This window comes from Falco rusticolus, chromosome 4, assembly GCF_015220075.1.
Source record: "Falco rusticolus isolate bFalRus1 chromosome 4, bFalRus1.pri, whole genome shotgun sequence".
NCBI classification, from domain to species: Eukaryota; Metazoa; Chordata; class Aves; order Falconiformes; family Falconidae; genus Falco; species Falco rusticolus.
Window position 1 is genome coordinate 90,064,043 of NC_051190.1, and position 19,913 is coordinate 90,083,955.

Here is a 19,913-nt window from a genome sequence, read left to right on the forward strand (position 1 = left end):
AAGGGAAAATAAATGAAATGAGGTGAGAGGGTGTAGGTATTAGGGAGGTTTGATCTCCCTATGACTGTACCATGAGTCAGAGTGCTAAGAATCAACTCTATCACTAGCCAAGATGCGGTTTTACTTATAACTCAAAGTAAGAATTAAAAATGTAGATTTACAGTAATGTAAAAATACAGAAATTTAAAAGAACAAAAAATGCATTTAGCAGGACTGTGTGTAGTCTTAGTAAATATCTAGCAATAATGTTAAGTCATCACAATATTTCAACTGACTTATATGGCTGGCTATATAGACTACATAACCCATTCGTTGACTAGCCTGCCTTGGACACTCCTTCAGCCTACATCTTTCCTCACCTCTTAAAGATAAGTGCAGTAGCTGCTCCAAACAACTGCCCAGAGAAGCTTGTCTAGCCAAAGGTGTAATGACCTCCTCCTTCCTCTCTTTTCCTGTTTACCTGCCCTCGGTCTCCATGACTGTGCACTGAGCATTTGGAAATTAGCTCATTTCCTTCCCCCACTGCTTAAGGTTGCTTGATTATTATTTCTATTGTGTTTGCACCTTCCTTCTACCTTCTGAAAACATGCTGGTACAGCTTTATGTGGGATATCATGAGGCATATTGAATACATGATCTTCTTACCAGAACTGTAACTATCCTTACTCCATGAATTTCATATAAAAGCTGGATGTGATACAGGTATGGTGATGGTGAAACAGGGAGCCTTGAACATCTGTTCCCAGTGGGGATTTGAGGTGGGGGGCAGAAGGAGGGTGACTGGGTGCTTGTGTAATTTGTTAAGGTGCTATAGAGTAAATTTTTTGCAATACCAAACCATAAACAGCTCTTATGGTTGATAGCCTTAAGTCTGGTTAGCAGTTTGCAGGATTGAGATAACAAAAGGATTTATTGGAGTGGACTTGCCTCAACACAGGAGGGGTGAATCCTGCTTCCTGCCCTAAGGATGAACAAAACGTTTTCCATTTAGATCATAGAATAATGTGTCTATAGACAGGGCTGGCAGCAGGAAAAGTCCCCATTTTCCTAACTCTGGGAGGGAAAGCCTTTCATTTTGCTTTGTTCCTCTCCCTGTCCAATTCCTATTTCTTCACCACCATGGCCCAGCCTCAACAGGAGAAAAGAGTGATCCACCTTTCACTGTTTCACAGTCTGAGCAGTATCACTGTGTTTGAGGAGTGGTAATCTTTCCCTCCTGTTCCCAGTATCTTCAGTCAATGTTTTCTAATTGCGTATGTATGGGCAGTCCTTGGCAGATGAGCAGAGAGTAGGACATGGGATACGGAGATGTCACACCAGTGTAAACACCTGTAGTGTGTCTGGTTTTATCTTATCTCCTTATCAAGGTGTGTGAAAGGAATTAGTCAGTAATTTGTATTGCCAACAAGCTGCCTGGCCTGTTAGCCAAACTGCTGAGCTTGAGAAGAGAGATGGGCTTTCTATTATGCATCAAGCTCAACTAATGAAGACATTAGTGTTTTTCTAACATAGATTTATTTTAACTGTTCAGCTGCAAATACACATGCAGGCTCCAAGGCAGTTTAAAACAATTCCAGAAACTTCTTCATCACATTTCTCAAGCAGATTATAAAGTTACAAATATTACATCATCAACAAAAAGCTTCTTTGGCTGGCCACTCTGTAAAACCCTGTCCTTTAGGTTTCGCTACGCAGGCGTTTCTGAGTGTCTTGCACACTCTGCTAGCTCATGTTCTCCGAGACTTTGTAATTCTCTATTGCACAACTTGGGGAGTTGAATTCTGGAAAAGCTCTTTTCAGTAATTTTCCCAAGTCTACCTAAGTGAGCCTCCTTCAGTGCTGGCACCCATCTGACTTCTGTGGTCTGCTGGAGGATGGCTAGTGGTTTTTTTGCTGGATGCCTTCTACTTCCCTTACCTAAATGTAAAAAGAATACGATTCCTGCTTTATGACAAAGACAAATGATTACATAGTCACTTCAGAGGTGAAAGCAGGAGGTCGTTTCCCCATCATCTTTTAGCCAACTTGAATTGTCTTCACCAAAAGCAGATGTCATTCCTGATGGTTAAGAAAATTATTTTTGAAGGAGATGCTATAACTTCCATTCATGAGAACAGACAACAGATCCTGCGTGTTCTACATGTCCCTCCTCAGTGGCATCAGTGGGAGGTTTGGGCATGAATCATGCAACAGGCAGGGCCTGCATTTTAAGCCATTTACAGCTTCAGGTTGAAATATGCCCGTTGGAGAAATGCAGCATGAAAGGGACTACGCACTGGCTTTGTTCTGCGTGTCACACCCACAAGCCAACATCAGTGGGGTCTCATGCGCGCAGCTGAATGGCATACGACCCAAAGCTTTAATGAAGAACAGATTTTTCCTGAGTTTTGGGGATTTTTCCCGGGTTTGGGGGCTCCTGTAAGGGCTGTATAAGCTCGTACTTAAAAACTGACTAGTTTTGAACATGGCAAGTAGAATTACTGTTTCTTGCTGGTTTCAGGATAACATTATCTCGCTCCTAATGAGAAAAAGAGGATGATATTTGGGTCCCATAAAATAGTGCTGCTGCTCTCGTAAACTGTTAAAGTGAGTAGGAGCTTTAAAGCCGGTAGGTGTTAGACCTGGGCTCTTTCAGACCTGAGTCTTCAGCTTGTACTGCCTGAGCTGGCCGGTTCTCCTCATGTTGATCCTTAAGTGAAGTCACTGTCCATTCTTACGCAGATTGAAAAAGAGCAGTCCTTTTCCTGCTGCATCCGGCTGAGCCCTGGCGTGAGGAGGGATGTGAAAGGAGCGTTGTAGGTCACCTCACATGGGTGCTGTCTATCTCAAGTGGTTACTGGGGAGATCAGCAGCGTGTTACTGTCTACCTAAACTGAGGAATGAAACTTCCTAAGAAGGTGGTGCAACAGTATTTTGTGTTCAAGACATAATAGACCCCTAAGCATTTTGTACTCCACTCACATAAATTCCCTACTGCAAGATATCCTCTTGGTTTTGCACCCCTAACAAGTTCATCAGAATTTTTTTACAGAAATGTTTTGTTTGCTGTTTTTGACAAAATGAGGGGGTAGAGTGTGTCTTTATAATACCCCCCCATTTTTTTAAAATTACTGTAGTAACTAAAATATTTTTGCAAGCAACTCAGATCCAGAGCGATTCCAGTAGGCCCCATTCTCCTTTTATTGATGAAACTCAGCTGATTTAAAATGGGCTCCTCTCCTCTCACAAGGAAATCACACAAGATCCTTCAGCTAATTTTGAAAATTTTTTTCTTCTACATCTCCCTATTTCCATTGAAAAGTTATCCTAATTGAATCAGTTTACCTTTTGAAATGTTAATTAAATTAAAAAGATCTGGTGCTGCCAGCAAAACAGAAAAATGCTTTTTTAATGTACAGTGGAAATCAATTATCCAGTATCTGTGGATATAACCAAAAAATATTATTGTAGTTTCATTTTGTTTTCAGCGGGGGGGGCAGGGAAGAAAGACTAATTGTTTTTTAAATGAAATGTTAAGTAGCATAGTTTACCAAGAAGTATAACCACAGACCAGTTTGATGTGTGTTGCACAGCTGGAATTAGAAACACACACAAAAAGAACAAAAAAAATAGAAACCGCAGAGCCATTAAGCTGAGACAGTAAAGAAGCAGCGAAATTGGCCTGGCTTTTCTTTTTCCACTTAAAGGTACTATTCACTTGGATAAACGGGTACAGTCTTTGCAAATAAATAAACTTACATTTTTTAACAACAACAAAACAAAAAAAGAATCAGAAGAAGGAAATAGGAAAAACCTAAACCAAACAAAAGAGTGAGAACATAGGGATCATTAAGCAGTGATTTCAAACAAAAATGCTGTTAATTAAGGGCAACGCCCAGCAGCAGGAATCTGGGAAAGAGGTTGAAACGAGAAACAAATATCATGTCCTTCAAGTTTAATTAATTTTTTTGGACAATCTCCAAATGCGCAGGGGGCAAAAAAGGAACATAAAATAGCCAAAGGAAGAAAAATATTAAAAGGTGAGAGTTCCTGAAATTTGGAATTGTAGCATTTACAGAAATGCAAAAGTCAGTGTTTTCAGCCTGCAAAGCTGTAACTAGAACCTGAGAGGTTAGGAGAGTGAAGTTTAAACTCTTACATCTCTAAACAAACGGCCTCTTTCGAAGTGTTTGAGGCAGCTGGATGCCACGGCAGCCTCATCATGTGGCACAGAGCTCTTTTGCGGCAGAACATTCAGTAAAGTGGTCCCTGCTTGTAGAAAATACGTGCTTCTTCCATGCATTTTAATTGCCTGGGTCATCACTGTCTGCAGTCCTGACCATACCCCCAGCAAAGCTCTTCCTGTTGGTTCAGCAATGCCTCCAAGTCATTCTGTAGCTGGAAATGGTACCAGTGCAACCAGACAGGAGTAAGGGCGAAGTGCCCCTGGCAGAGCAAATCCGTGCCAGGTCTCACTGCAGGGGGGGGGGGGGGAAGGCAAAAGAAGTGAGTCAAAGCAAATGTATTCCTTTCCCACTGTGTTTGCCTTTTTTTTTTTTTTTTTAAATATTGAAGTCTTCCTGTATTAGCCAGCTACTTCTTCCCAAATTCATCCCGCTGCTGTAACTAATTCATGAATAGTGTGCCAGTCATGGACTAACATATTTCTAACCTCCCCTTTTTTTTTTTTCTTTTACATTTCCTGAGTTTTCCAGTCAGGTAACTGACTCCCTTCCACTCCTATGCCTCCTTCCACCCCTAAGACCTACCATCACTGCCTAAAGAATCCCTCCCATCGCCAGCCACTTCCCTATCTCTGTGCTTGGAGCTGAATTTCCTTGCCTGGCTCCAGCTGCCCTTTTATTCTCCACAAAGTTTTAAGAGCTTTCCCCACTGTAAATGATGGGGCAAAGCCTGCCAAGGCAGTAAGCAGCCAGAGGGTAGAAAATAAATGGATTCAGGAGCTCCAGGTATATCAGTGGTGCTGCAGATTGCAGGAGGAAGGAAAAAGATAGGCAGTGTGAACAGATACAGTGAACTTGTTTATGGTGAGCACTCATGGGACTGACAAAGATCAGTTGCTTAATGGAAGTGGGTTTCCTATAAACACTGAACAGATTCCTAGTGAGTGTGCTGTGTGGATATTTTGGACAGAATTGCATTACGCCTCTTAAAATATTCATAAATAAGAAAAATCTTTCCAAAAGACACCTTTTAAAGATGTAAAAAGAGTGACAGACAATTTACGTCATTGTATTCTGTCTTAATTGTGTACAACCCATCCCTTGGATAGATTAACTGCATAAATGTTGGCTGAATCTGCAAATAGCTAAATGAGTGGCCAGCCTGGACATCAGCCCCCCAAGGTGCTCCCTGTCTCCTGTGGGACTTGAGGATACTCAGCTTTGAGGATCATTTGACCCAAAATATAAAGTCCATGGTAACAAAGAAGCAGGAATGCAAACAGAATTTCCTTGCCTTGAAAAAATAATAGTTTGATAAGTTGCTCTGAAGAATGTTAAGCACATTTTTTTGAAAGTGTTTATTTGTATTTGTTAGTGTGCAGTCTAAGGGGGGAATGAAACATCTGGATAATGATGTGGTTATAGTTTAAAGAACATCCTAATGGTCATATTCCTTCCTCTGTAGGAATGCTCACACGATTCGAAAGAAGATACTTGTTTATCTGTGTTGTGTATTGATCTACTGTCTGGCTGATACGCCACTTGAAAAGATTCTGAGCCCAATGTGCTGCTAATGTAAGCAGAATCAGTGACATGGAAATCAGTTGCAAGTCTGGCCCTCTGAGTTTGCTCATGAAAAACATTACCTTGACAATGACTGGTCAAAAATACCTATTTGTTTTAATTCAAGTCTGTCTCATTGAAACCAGATTTACACAGAGATCATTTAAGTGAGTTCATCAGAATTGCTCTGAACATGCTCTAGTATGATGAAAACCAAGCATTTACTTGTTTTTAAAGAGTCCCTTCCCAATGCCAACACTTTAAGAATTAAGAATGTTCTTTTTTTTATGTCACTCATGTTGGAAGTGTAATGTGAACAGCCTATTTATACTGAGGTTTTCCTGTATGCAGTAACACATTTATAGCAGGGAAAAGTTTTGAGCACCATCGAGGAGACTTTAGGCTTTTTCAGCCAGATGAGAAAGGAAATCTAGAAACTTTTTCACAAAGAGATTAAGGCTGACATTCTCAAAGTCAGTTTGGGTATTTAGATAGTCACCTTGCACTAAAATTAACAAGATTTCTTTGTCTAAATACTCTGTCTTTGAAAATTTCAACTTTTAAGCACTCCCCCTGTCTGCCCCCTCCCCACCCCTCCCTAATGTGGACTCTGGCCTAGCCACAAATAGATCTCGCGTCTCCCTAGTATTAGACTAGAAATACTGCGTATCTGTGTGTGTACAAACATCAGTCTCTATACTGTTGTAGGTTTGAATCTTCAGTAACAGATGTAACATTTCTATATGATATGAAAACTTTAGCAAATGATGTGAGAAGGTGGGTGTCAGCCCAGTGGTTTACTTTACCTGCATTTCAAAGACAATCCATTTGAAATGTGATGAAAGGTGGACGATGTCCAGCTCGACACTGAAAAGTTTTTCCCTACCCCCATCTTTAAAAGGCATGAGGGAGATGATGCTTTCAAAGCAATCCTTGTCTCAGAGGTCACTATTGTGGGGAAGGATAATGTTGGTTTAGAGAAATACCTAATTATTTTACTTTTCTTGCCAGCCCATTGGTTGTCATCAGGGTTGCCTTGGTGGGTTTTTTTTTTCTTCTTTTAGTTAAGAGAAACAAATGGTGAAATCTTCAGCTATTTGAAAGGTGAGGCAAAGTAAGATTGGCATCAAAACAGGCTAAATGGTATAAGCCTCAGCTTCGTGAGTCTTGTGTCTAGCAGAGTGGTGCTCTGGTCTCAATTGTACACTAAAGAAATAACTCCAGAAGTAACAAAGATTGAGATTTTGTTGTATGAATCCCATAATTCTACATTCTTTATCAGAGAAACATTGCTGTTTAATATATTTTGTCCAGGAAGGTGAAAATCACTATGAGTCTGTAAGCCAGAACAAGTTCAGGCAATTTTGATGTTTGGGGAAAAAGGGAAAAAAAAAAAAAGAAAAGGAAAAAAATACAGGGAAAAAAGAAGAGGCATGGTCCCCTGTAGAAAGGAGGGGGTTCTCAGCCTGTGAAATGGAGTCTAAGTGGAAGCAGCTTCACAACTGACCTGGGCATAGTACAAGGGAACCTGCTGAAGGCAGAGCAGTCCATGCGTATGCTCTAGAGCTCACCACAAGCTTCTCTGTGGGCAGGACCTTGAGGTCCTTTATCTGTTTGACCCTAAACTCAAGAGGGTTTCTCCTTCTCTTCTGGAGCTGACAGAGCCACTTTAAGGAGCAGGTTGTTTTACAGGTAGATCGGCCAGGTAGTGAGGACGTGTGGGTTGCTGCGTGTCTTTGGTTTTGCAGATAAAATGCAGCTCTGTTTTTGTCTTTACCAATTTGGTTAGAAGGGTTGGTTGTCTCTCCTGGCATGCGAGGCTGGGGCATGGGGGAGCGCCAGCTGGCTGCAGTGCCATCCAGATAAGAGCATGTTGCTATTGTTAACGTGGAGAAAACAATCAGGAGTTATGGTAGGGATAATATCTGCCCCTTTGGGAGGGTGTGTACCTGCCACTTATTACTTATGTTCCCAGTTCTGGTTAGCTTTCCATTTCTCGCCGGATAACTGGAATCCAAGACTAATTGAGAAGGACATTTTTCTTCACATTTATCTCTGGTTACCTTTTCTCCAAAGCAGACTTCATTCCTGTGGTTCATGCCTTTATCACCTGTAGACTCACCACTGCCTCACTCATCCCCACCAAGGCCCCGTCTCAGGCATATTTGGAAGCTGGCTCGAAATGCTTGCAGCCGGGCTGCCTGAGTGCGTGGTGCTGCCATTGGTTTTGATTTGTAAAGCCCCACAAGGTCCTGAGGTTGGCCTACCTGCAAGGATGGCTCTTACCCTCTGCCAAGAGGCTGCTCAGCACCAGGAGCAGCATTCCTGCTGGTGCTCCCTCCCTGCAAGAGAGAGTGAGCCTCTGGCAGAGCCCTGGGGAGGAAGGCACTTCAGTGAATCCCCAAGCTTCTCCCAACCATGAGAGGCTCATGTTTGCTGTTCGCAGGCCACATCACAAAGTTCATGTCTTTACATGCTTGTGAAGAGGCAAGGAGTCCTTGTCCTACTCTGCAGAATAGGCTCCTGTTTTGGTTTTTTGCTATCTGGGACGTGGAAAGAGTTGCTACCGATTTGGCTCTGTGTTTCAGTCTGTACTGTTCAAAACTCAGAGCCTGGAGAAGCTACAGCTCATTTTATTATCATAGGTCTCAACAGATTTTTCAAAAGATAGCAGACCAAATACAGGACCAGTTTTTGGTTTTTATTCAGCTGTTCTTGCTGAAGGCACCTTTCTCACTGATGGCTCCCAGTACCAAAGCTGAGAGGCCACTAGATGAGGACTGCAGAATATGGCCCACTGACCTTAGCCCAGGCAGAAGGGGCAGAGCACTCCAATCAATTACAGTTTGATATCCAGGCTCATAAAAATCTTACTGGAATGGTATGTATAAATGTCTAATGCATCCACGAATCTGAAGCCAACATATTTTCTCCCCAGTCCATGGAAATCATCTGGGTTTAGACCATAAAGATATGCTTCTCTATGTGTGGTATATAAAGGATATCAATACCAAAAGAATTTATGTAAGATCCAAGAACTTTTTAATAAAGTGTGTGTTCTCTGCCCATTGCTTCTGTTCTTTATGAATAGATATAAGAAGTGATACAGTTTCATCTAAGATCATACACTAAAGGTAGATTGCTAGCTGTCTGTAATCTCCTTGGGTAGGCTGGGCTCTGAAGAACGAGTTTTTAATGGTTTGATATAGTGAGTGGTATTAGGCTGCTCATATATTAGGGCTCAGCACATCCTTTCATACAACCCAACATGGCAGGACAAATTAACCATACTTTGTCCTGCTAAATGGGATTTGGGGGGGCATAACTATAAATGAAGCTTTTCTTCTACTCCAGAATGATTTGTCCTCCATATGGCTCATGAGCTGTACCTTTTCCAAGCTGAGTCAACACTGTTAATTGTCTTACTGCACACAGCCTTTGGAGGTCTACCTCGACAGCTGGAGGTTTTCTGTTTGGTTTTAATTGTTTGTGCTTCTCTTCCCTTTATGGAGACGGCAGGTAGAAGCTCGCAGCTTTGCAGTTGGAACAGAAGACACTAAGGATTGTTTCTCAGTGTTGCCTTACCCCACTTTCCTATACAAACAAGACTGTCTCGGGTAGGCTCCAGTGTGTCTGAGGAATGATGTTATTATTGTGGTTATCACCTCGAAGCATTAGGCATGTTTTTTAGTTACAGTAAGATGAGGAATCTCATCTTCTTTGGGATTCTTTGGGAAGCTAGTCTAGAGGGCAAGGACAGACTTGATTTGCTTGCAGTAGTCTATGCTGTTGAGAAGGCTTCATGAGCAGGGTTCTTTTTATGTTACTACAGCAGAAGTACTGTATAGGGCACTTTTATCAGGCAAAGGTGAAGGTGGCAAACGCAGAAGTCAGAGGCAAGGTCACTGGCTGCCAGGAAGGAACCACAGGTGGAAGAAAGCTCTGCTCAGGGAGCTGGACGATCAGCGCAGAGGTGGGACTTGTCTCACCAGGCACTGGAGGGGCAGATGACTGCCTGAGCCTAGCTCCCTCCCGCGACTTCCATGCAGTTGGCACAATTAATTGGCCCTGGATTTCCATTGTCTGATTCATCTACCCTGTCTTAGTCATCTTTTTTAGAAGGGGTGAATTGCAATGCAAGGACTGTCAAGGATGTCCAGATGAGAAGGTCAAATGGGAGGATGAGCTTTTAGCCCATTACAGTGGAGTTGACACGATGTCTGCTCAAAAGTGTAAGTGAAGAATAAGCTCTTGTAAACAGTGGAGTGCACTGATCGAGTGCTTTTATATACATTTAGGTGAAGGAGAGAGTATCATGGCTGCAAGTCTCATAAACCTCTTGCCTGCTTACCAGCATAATTTCTATCTTGTTTCTTTACTTTTCTGTTTTCCATCCATTAGCTGACCTTAGATAAGTCTGGGCCATGGCATGAGTAGTCACGAAGTTGTATATGGTGAAGGATGAGTACAGCTCTCTGTCATCTTTTGATCATATTACTGTCTTCTGCTTATGAATTTCCTCTGTTTTATCTACTTAGGAAAATTAAAAGTACCTTCTCTCGATTCCTGTCAGCCTTGTTAAATTTCCCTGTGCAGTGTCCTCAGATTTCCAATTCTTATCTCAGTTATCCTGCTATAGCATGTGGGTGTTTGTGAGTACTTATTTCTCTCTCTTCAAGCTCTAGATCCCAGAATCATGCCAGCATCAACTACTGTTCTGCTCTAACTGTGTCTTCCCTGCCTTTGCAGCTGCAAAGCAAAACTTGCAAGTCTAGTTTCAATTTTTATAGCATGCTCTTCACTAATTGAATAACCAGAAGGAACTGAGATTTCAGTAGCATTTCAGTTGTATCTTCTTTTTAAAGCAGATCTCATGAAGTATGAAAGCCAAATTCACTGGTTTCAAACGCTTTGATGTCTCTGTTGTGATTATATACTGTGTGGTACCATGTGCATCATTCACACAATATATCCAGAAAGCTACATAAAAATGAAAGTGTTTTAGTTCTTTGTTTGATGCTCCTGCTAACTAATATTTTGAAAGGCAGGAAGAATAATCTAAATCTAGTTTAACAGTTCAACAAACTAAACAACAAAAAAATCAAGTGCAGAATAAAACTGGAGGGTAAAATAATACAGCAAGGAAAAGAGAAAAGAGTTACCCATCTGCACCATGGCTATGCTTATGGAAAGGGCAACACTGAAAGCTTAGAATGAACATAGGATAGATGCACATTTATGGTACTTGGCATTCTTCCTTTGGATTGTGCTTCACCCTAAAAATCTTGCAAAATGAATAACTAGAATGAATCTTTGTGGGTTGGGATTTTTTCTAGTTTGTTTATTTTTAATAGCTTATTTTTTCATTTTGAGATATTCGGCAGGCTTGCTTTTTCTCTATAGCTGTTTGTGGTGGTTATTTGAACTGATGATGACAATTATAAAACCATGGTTGGTCTCGATTTTAAAATGTTCTAGTGCCTTTGATGGAGCATTGGTCTTACTGTGTTGGGTAAATGTACAGATTGTGAAGTGCTATTTCCTGCCTAAAAGCTCCGGTGCTTTTTGTCAAAACTTGCGTTTGGTTTTGTCTAACTGGCTCGAAATGCGGGACTATGCATTATAGCACCTCTCACATTGTTTTCCTTGTCTGGTGTTTTCTTGGTTGGCCAATTGCTGGGCTGCGTCAGTACCAATAACAAGTTAGCACCAGCCTGCAATGTTTATTCAAGTAAAATTTCACAGACTTTTTGTTTGCTTGAGCACTGCAGGACTGAAACCTTTTAGGTTCAAGCAAAATAACATGCAGCTCTTCCAATTTGTTACATATTTTTTACATATTTCTGCCAACTGTTGACAAATTTGAGGCATGTTGACAAAGTATCATCATTTCGTAAGGAAAATGTTCTCCTATTTCTTATTTTTCAAATAGCTTCCTTAGGATTAAATCCTGAAAACCTACAAAACAATCACAATTTACTTTAAGCGTAGGGGTAACTCCAGGAGATTCAACAGAATTTACTGTTGAAATTACGTTCCTTGTGCCCACCAAAGCCCATGGCAAAAATTCCACTGACTTCAGTGAAACCTGGGAGGCGAGATTCATATTTGATGTGAATTATAAAAATGTGACATCTGCTTTTACTTAAGACTTGCAGGACCCTGGGTGCCCCAGCTTGCTGGAGGACACTGAAGAGACAGAAGGTTCAATTCCTCTTAGCTACCACTTGGCGTTGTGTTCGACTTCAGGCTGCTAGCCGTGGGGATTACAGCCAGACCAGTATTGGGGGTGGCTGGTTTTGATCCCCGGGGCTCCTGAACTTCCACTTTGTAAAACTAACTAGGTGTAATTTTGAGAACTGTCTGCTTAGATTTTCAGTTCAGGACCTCAAATCTGGATGCAGGGCTCAACGTTGTTGTATTTTATCTTTCTCAGTTTTGAGACAGAGAATTTTATAAAGTAGTATCAAAGAACTAAATATGAGGATATTTTCCAAAAAGGGGTGCATTTTGTGGGATCAGTTGTGATCCTGGGATCCCATGTTTGGTTGGCTTGTTTTGCTAAAGGTACTTGGGTGAGGGTGTAGCATTAAGCCCTGGTAAAAGGAACAAGGCACACCAGTGTATATATTTTTTGGTTTCTGAGGTATCAGGTCTTTGTCTCCCTTTGAACAACACAGCATAAATTAAGCTGTAGATTTCTTCTTGTCTTCCAATGTGGCATTACCCAAACTTCCAACCTGGGGAATAGAGAGGTGTAAAGGTGTAACTCAGATTACTCCCTTGTGAAACAGTGCAAGTCTCCTGCTAATTAGCTCCTCCCAGGCTCTTGTGAATGTTCTTCATTACAGAAGAGGAAAAGGGAGAACTCATATAGTCTGATTTAAATGATGTGCAGGGAAAAAATGATTATAAGGAAAATGAAAGGCTATAACAGCATTTTTGTATACGCGTGTGAATGCATATGCATACATGGGACTGTTGTCCTCTGTCATTAACGAGAGCTGTGCATGCTGCTGGGTCACACACCAGCAATAACTCGATCTGCCACGAGTACCTGAGCACCTTTCTGCTAAATTAACCACAGTGAGCTTGTGCTGGTTTTATGTTGGCTGCAGGGAAAGAAAAAATATCTCATCCTGGTATAAATCCTGACTGTTCAAGCTTGTTAGTTGTTTTTTTTTTGTCCTTTCTACCAACAGAATGGCTTTACATTGAAGTGGTGTGGTATTTTTGATCCAGTACTCGAAGCTATAAAGCCAGATTTCATGTCTTTCTGAGCTGTAGCTCAATACAGGGCCTGATGCCGGGGTAAGGCCCGGAGCAAAGTCATCAACGGTGCACTCAAAGTATCATCTGGTGCAGTACATGCATTTTCTTTGTTCCATTTGGTGAGTGCACAGCTCAGTGTCCCGTTCACAAGATGAAGCTGGCAACTGGTATAGACAGACAGATATGAGACTGAGAGATCGAGAGAGGTAGATATAGATAGATACATTACATGAGGTGTTGGTGGATGAGAAATTCATGCTTTAGAATCACTAATCTCAGATGTCTCCTGTCTAGATATCATCAAACATGTTGCACTGTATCTTTCTGTAAGGACAAATGTCCAACAAGGACAGATTAAGGCTGGTAAACTGGCTGGATTCCTGACTAGATTGGAGTTTGCACCCAGGTGGCCGAGAGGACAAACCAGCAGTTCGCAGGGACTCCGTAGAGCCCCTGGAATGCCACCTGATTTACAAACTTTATTGCCATACTTTACCTGGGACAACTTTAACGAGGGATGCTCTGCTAGTAGTGTAGTAGTAGGGCATTAACACTTTATGAAAAAGATAACCGGCAAATTCTCACTGCTATAGATATGCAAGGCCAAGATGAAATTACTTAGATGCTGTTTACCTATATTTCCTGTTGCCATTAAAAAAAGCAGACAAAGCCCTCATATGTACATTGGAACTGTGACAATGGGCATCCATCAGCTACTGAAATAATTATTTAAGAGGCTGATGAAAAGGCTGAAGACTGCAAGATTTTCATGGTATTTGAGAATGTTTTAACTTTTAAGTGTTGGCTAGTAGATTTAAGGCTTAGAGAAAAACCTAGCCATTTCCCAGGGGAGTGTCTAAATGCCATGTTTCACCTCAGAATGTGTACGTCCAATTCACTGCATCAGCAACAGAGAAAAAAAAAGAAATTTTGACGGTTCCTTTAGATATGTGATATTTCCCACCCATGACTGACACAACTATACCAGGCAATGTTAAAGTAGGATTGGATGTGCTATGAAAAACTGGGGGGGTTTTGATAATGATTATTTCATTCAAGGAACTGGTTTAAATTCTTCTAGAGGAATCTATATAAACTCCATCTTCTGGAGTAGGGCTTGTGACTACACCCTGCAAAATACTGCTAAATCTTCTCACATGCAGTTTGATGGCTCAGTTGGGAGAAAAACAGAGACAATTCCCCAGAGAGAGGCTGAAAGTATCCCAGATCATTTAAAGGGGATGTTAATGATGATCTGTCTAATTATAACAACCTAAATATCAGCACTGTTAGCAATTTAATTTCTTATTATAGCATGGAAAAAAGGAGATAAACAGATTATTTATGCTTCTTCTGTGTGGAATGTTATGATTTTGGTGTCTTTATTGGATGTAGCCTGTTAGAGGGACCGTGCTTTTCCCTGTATGTTCCCTGCCTGATAATTAACATGTACAGGATGCTTTTAAATAGCAAACAAAGGAAACTCACTCTGCTAGTTAGTTTGGTGGTTGTATACCAAAACACCTCATGTGAAACAGCAGCAGTTTAAATTTCCTGGAAGAAGAAAACGTTCTTCTTATGAAAATGATGTTAATAACAATGAAGTGCCTTAACACAACCATACATCTGAAGTCAAAGAAGGTACAAGTAACTTGAACAAAAGTTTGTATTTAAGAGCTGGAGAGCTCAGGCTTCTTATGTAGCCAGCCTGAAAGTGCAGAAATTTCTGCAGAAACTAATGCTCATTTTGTCCATGTGTAAAACCCAGCTCGTTGCCTAAGTTTTCCTTCAGCAATCACAGCAGATTAAAAAAAAAAAATAATCCTTGCATATTTAAGATGAAAGGGGATTAGAAAAAAGAAAAATCACTAGGCCTTGACCCATCTGATTTTATAGTATGACATTCAAAAAAACTAGTGATGAATATGGTGTAAGTAGCTAGGAAGATTAGTTAGCTTAGACACTTGCAGAAAGAGTATGGTGGACAAGAGATGACCTGCTAGAGTAGAGATGATCCTGATAACTAAAGATCAGTCCTCCTTCCACTGAAATCTAGCAAGATCCCCAGTGTTAGCAGAAGTAGAAAGATGCAGGTTTCTTGCTAAGGACCACCAGCAGGAATGATGTATGTCAAAGTCTGTGAAGGGCTACAGCGAGCATCCTTAGAAAATGCAGACTCTTAAATGAGGGATGTTATTTTGAAAAATCTGGCTATTTTCTGACAATTTTCCATTTTTTCCAATGGCACTAATAACAACCAAAAATCCAAATAATGAAAGAATCTAAAGCAAAATAAAAATTCTGCGTGAGGCTGTAAACTGAATTGTGACAGCAAAAGAAATTCTGAAAGGGAAATTGATAGTGAAATTCATAAGACCAGTTTAACCTTATAAGATAAATGAAATGTGAAGAATTATAAGTAAATAACAAACTTAATTGACTAGTAATTCAGGTCTGCAATATTTTTGTAAGTTTAAGTATGTTCCTCAACATGACAATGTTACATTATATTGCCATTAATCCAGAAGGGTAAAAAATTGCAAGCAGGCTGCAAGAAAAATCATGATACTGGCTCCAATTTTTTTTTTTTTTTATTACAGTTCAGTAGTCCATTTCCCAGCCCTCCTCCAGAAATATAGCAGGTAGTATACTGCCTTTAAAAGAAATTCGGCTTCCACTAAAGACCTACATTAGACTAGTACAGTGGTACATCACTAAGAGATTCCAACTAATTAGTTCTTTCCCTCCTCAGGCCCTATTCCATTTGCCTTCCCTGCATCAGTTCCCTGTCAGTACTGCAGATAAGGTTTTTGCCTTGACCTTGACCTTTATATCCCTCCCAAATGTGGTCACATTCACACCCCAGTTCTGCATCCCTTTGCAGGCCATGCACCTGTCCCTGTACCTCCAGCTGCTCCTCCTGCAGACTGAGGATTTTGACATGGTATCACCTCATACCCCTCTTTTTCTTCCACCAGCTACCTCTTGAGACCTCTCTGCTGCAGTAGGCAGCCAAGCAACAAGGGGTTGCATGGACGGGAGCAAGATGCACTGGCCAAGTACTCAGTGGCCAGAAATTGGTGCTATTTCTCCATATTCTGGTGCTGCACCTGAGGCTGCCCCGGGAAAGCAAAGCAGATGTGCCCATTTCATAGAATTTATTCCAATAAGGTCTTTGCCTATTAGCAAAAAAGTGACTGTCTTGATAGCTCTGTCTGCTAGTGGGTGACACCTGGATAACCAGCAACCAGTTAAAGTCCTTGAATGTGTTCAGTGGAGTATTCACTGGGATTGGAGGGAAAGTGGAGGGTGGTGTAACTTTGAGTGGTAGGAAGACTGGCTCTTGGCATGACTTAATATCAGGTCTTTTGCGTTGCAGCTTATGTCAGCCAGGTACCTGGTTCTTCTGATTGTATGCTCCTGGAACAACGGATGCAGCAAAAAGGGAATATAAGCGCACAGCCTGGAGGCCTGTCATTTTCAAGGCATAGGCTGAGAAGAAGTGGGGACTTAAAGTAGGCTGAAGAAATGCAGAAGTATTGTGTGTGATGTAACTTAAAGCCGAAATGTCCTGTGGTTGTGCTATCTTCTGTCAGAGAAATGGGTTTTGGCACCAGCCAACAGGTCTTCTGCAAGAGCCAATTCCTGTTTGCAGGAAAATGTCATAGACAAGTCTCAGAGGTCAGTTTCTCTTGGAGGGCCAATCCAGATGTGTGGAAAAATCATTATCTTTTATTAATACATAGTTTTTGTCTTGCTATTGCATCTTGCAAGTCCAATTTCACTGAAGCAGACATGAAAGATGTTAAGGAAGGCACTTCCCTAAACAGAGCTGGCCATTTTCATTTTGTTTAGCTGAAGGGTCTTCGATGCTCTATGCTTCTTGTTATGTGCTTCATTGCCAAGGTGCTGAAACATTTACAGTACATTTCAAATGGCAAATGTCACCCACTCTCTATCATTTTTTGTTTTCTGCTTGGCCTGACCATTCAGACAGGCACAGGCAGAAACCTTGGTTGCTGTTTCTGTGTTTCCCTTCTCTCAAGACTTTCACTGCTCAGAAACGCATCAGGCATCTTTTTATTTATTTATTTATTTATTTCTCTTTCATAAGCATTCTGTCTGCTTTTTAGTTTTTAAAATTTCTTGTCTGTCTTAATTTTGATGCAAGTTGAGTGTAGTGAAATGTTTGGGTTTTCTAGATCTTAAATCAGAAAAGTGTGGCTTGAACAGGGCTGGTGTGAATCAGAATTAAAACCACCATCACCACCACCACCAAAGCAAACAAAAAAAAAAACAAACCAGGAAGATGAAATATAGTTTTGTGATGTGACAAGATGTCCAAACTCTCAGGAAATTGGAATTTCTTTTTTCAAAAGAAACTCCTCTTAGGAGGAATACTGATTTGAAGGGCCACCCTCAGCTTAAAATCATGTCCCTGTTTGAACATCTTTTCCACCTACTGTTAAAAGCAGTATCTTCAGATCACCGATACAGAATTCTAAATGGTTAGACAAACAGGATTTTCCACATTCATTTTTTTCTTTTATAAAGTAACCTTTTGTATGTTGGTTAATTTCCCCTGTTACTTTTAAAGGCTTTCATTATGCAGAGGGGAAAAAAAAGTTGAAGAAAAAAATTGATTGCAAAAATACAAAGGAATAGGCAATAGGCAGAAAAAGAGAGAAGGGAACTATGGGCCAGATGAGTCATATAGCTCTGAAACGTATCTCTAAAAGGGTCAGAGGTTTGCCTAAACATTCTGTATACCTCACCCCCCCACCCCTGGTATATATACATATGTCTAAACCAAAACATTCACAGTACCATATCACTCTTACCATAATATCATGAAACAGCTAACATTTTCCTAGGAAAATGGGACTGGAAAAGGAAGCCATATAAGATGAAAAAAGGTGGAAGAATATCAGCTCTTGCTATCTGTATTTAGATCCTGCTGTTGCACACGCCTCCTCCCCACGCAGCGCTGTGCCTGCCAGCAGTATCGGTTGGGCAACCAAGGGCTGCTCGTTCTGAGTGAGGGCAGATTTAGCCCGTTGCTACACGATGAAATCGTTGGCTATGGAGTCACGGCACCAGGTCACAGGCTGTCATCCTTTCCACCGCGTCCCAGTGCTTGCCTTTAGATACCCGCGGTGTCCAGGAGTCAGGTGCTGGGGATCTGCTGGCCTGGGTGTGCGTGGCAGGTTGGATGCTGTGCACCTTTCACCGTGAAAGCATCTGACTGCTGCGTCTGCCCTGAAAGTCAGGGTGCACCGACCCCCTGCTGCCAAATGCACACAAACGAGCCTCCCTGGGATTGCCAGTGCCATTGGTCTGACCACACCTGGGACATCCATAAATTATAGGCACCTCTTCAAAGCTATCACTTTGCACCTAGAGAAAATTTCTGGGTGAAAGAAGAGCAACCAGTTAGTCTGAGGAAATCTAGGTTGAAATGGCCTTTGGGTTGCATGATTGCCTTCTCTTTGTTTCTAAAAAACTCAGGATGCCCCAAACCGCAAATAACCCACAGCTTTGTTTTGTAATAAAATGAGCATTTTCAACAGTGAGACTAAGGGAAGCTTCAAGAAACGTACAGTATCAGAGGTCAGTCTTTCATTTCCATCAGCAAATGTGCCTTTCTTCAAGAACCATTGATTTTTGTGGGACTTCTCAAATGCTTAGGGGAGAGCCTGAGCTTAGGTACCTTGCTAAATCATCTACATCAGTAACAAACCTTTACTTGGCTCTGCTGTGAGCCAGGTTATGAACAAAGGTGCATATGAAGAATTTGACATTGTGATGGCAACAACTTAAACACAGACACTTTTCCCAAGAGCCAGCCCCACCTTTTGACTTTGATGGAAAACGCTTGTGATAATGTTCATTTATGGTTTCTCAGATTTTTTTTTAATACCAGGGGAGCAAACTGTGGGACAAGAAAAAGGCAAGGTGTCTTGTCAGGATGTATGGTTTCCCGAAGGATGGACATACTGGAACAAACAAGTTTTGGCACCCTAGCTCCTGCTGTTTGTGCACCGCAGCGTGCATGGCTGTGATGTGCTCGGGGGGAGGATGGAGCCCTGTTCTGCAGGCTGCAGGCCGGCGGGGCCTGGCAGGGAGGGTGCTGTGGCAGGAGGAGCGGCGAAGGCACCGCCTTCACCCTTCCCCTCGCCCAAGCGCTTGCATTTTTCCCCGAAAGCGCTGGTTTTCGGTGTCACATGGCTTAGGTGAAACTTTCCTTGAAGTCTGTCAGTCAAGTCACCCCGCGGAGCTAGAGCAAGCGGGACCCTGGGGAGCCGCAGCACACGCACAAGAACCTACCGGAGGGCACGAGTGTCCGTGTCCGTGACCCTCCCCCCCCGCCCAATGCCCTGATTTTCTGGGGGGCTGGGGAAGGCGCCGGACTCCTCGCGGCGGGAGCAAAGGGGGGTCCCAGCGCACCGGTGCGCGAGGAGCCGGGGCTGCAGATGCAGGCTGAGCTGGGGGATGGAGCGGGGGAGGAGGAGGAGGAGGAGAGGGAGGAAGCCGACCCGAGGCGGAGGGGGGCCGCTCCGGGGGGGGGGGGGGGGGGGCGCCGTCACCCCGCTTTGCCTCCCGGCTGTGGGCGGGGTGTCGCCGCCTTCGGGCCGCCGCCGGGGCGGGCCGGGCCGGGCCGGGGGGGATGGCGGGGGAGGAGGAGGAGGAGGACGGGGGGAGCGGGGGTGTCATGCCGAGAGCGCGCGTCGCAGCCCGCCAGGCCGCGGCCCGACCCGTACCCCGGGGCGCAGCCCGCCGCTCTCCGCCGCGCCCCCAGGCAGGCGGCCCCGCTTCCCGCCGGGCCCGGGGCAGCCGCGGCCCCGGCAGCAGCCAGCCGCGGCCCGGGCGGGGGAGAGCAGGGGGGAAGGAGAGCGGAGCCCTCTCCGCCGCTTA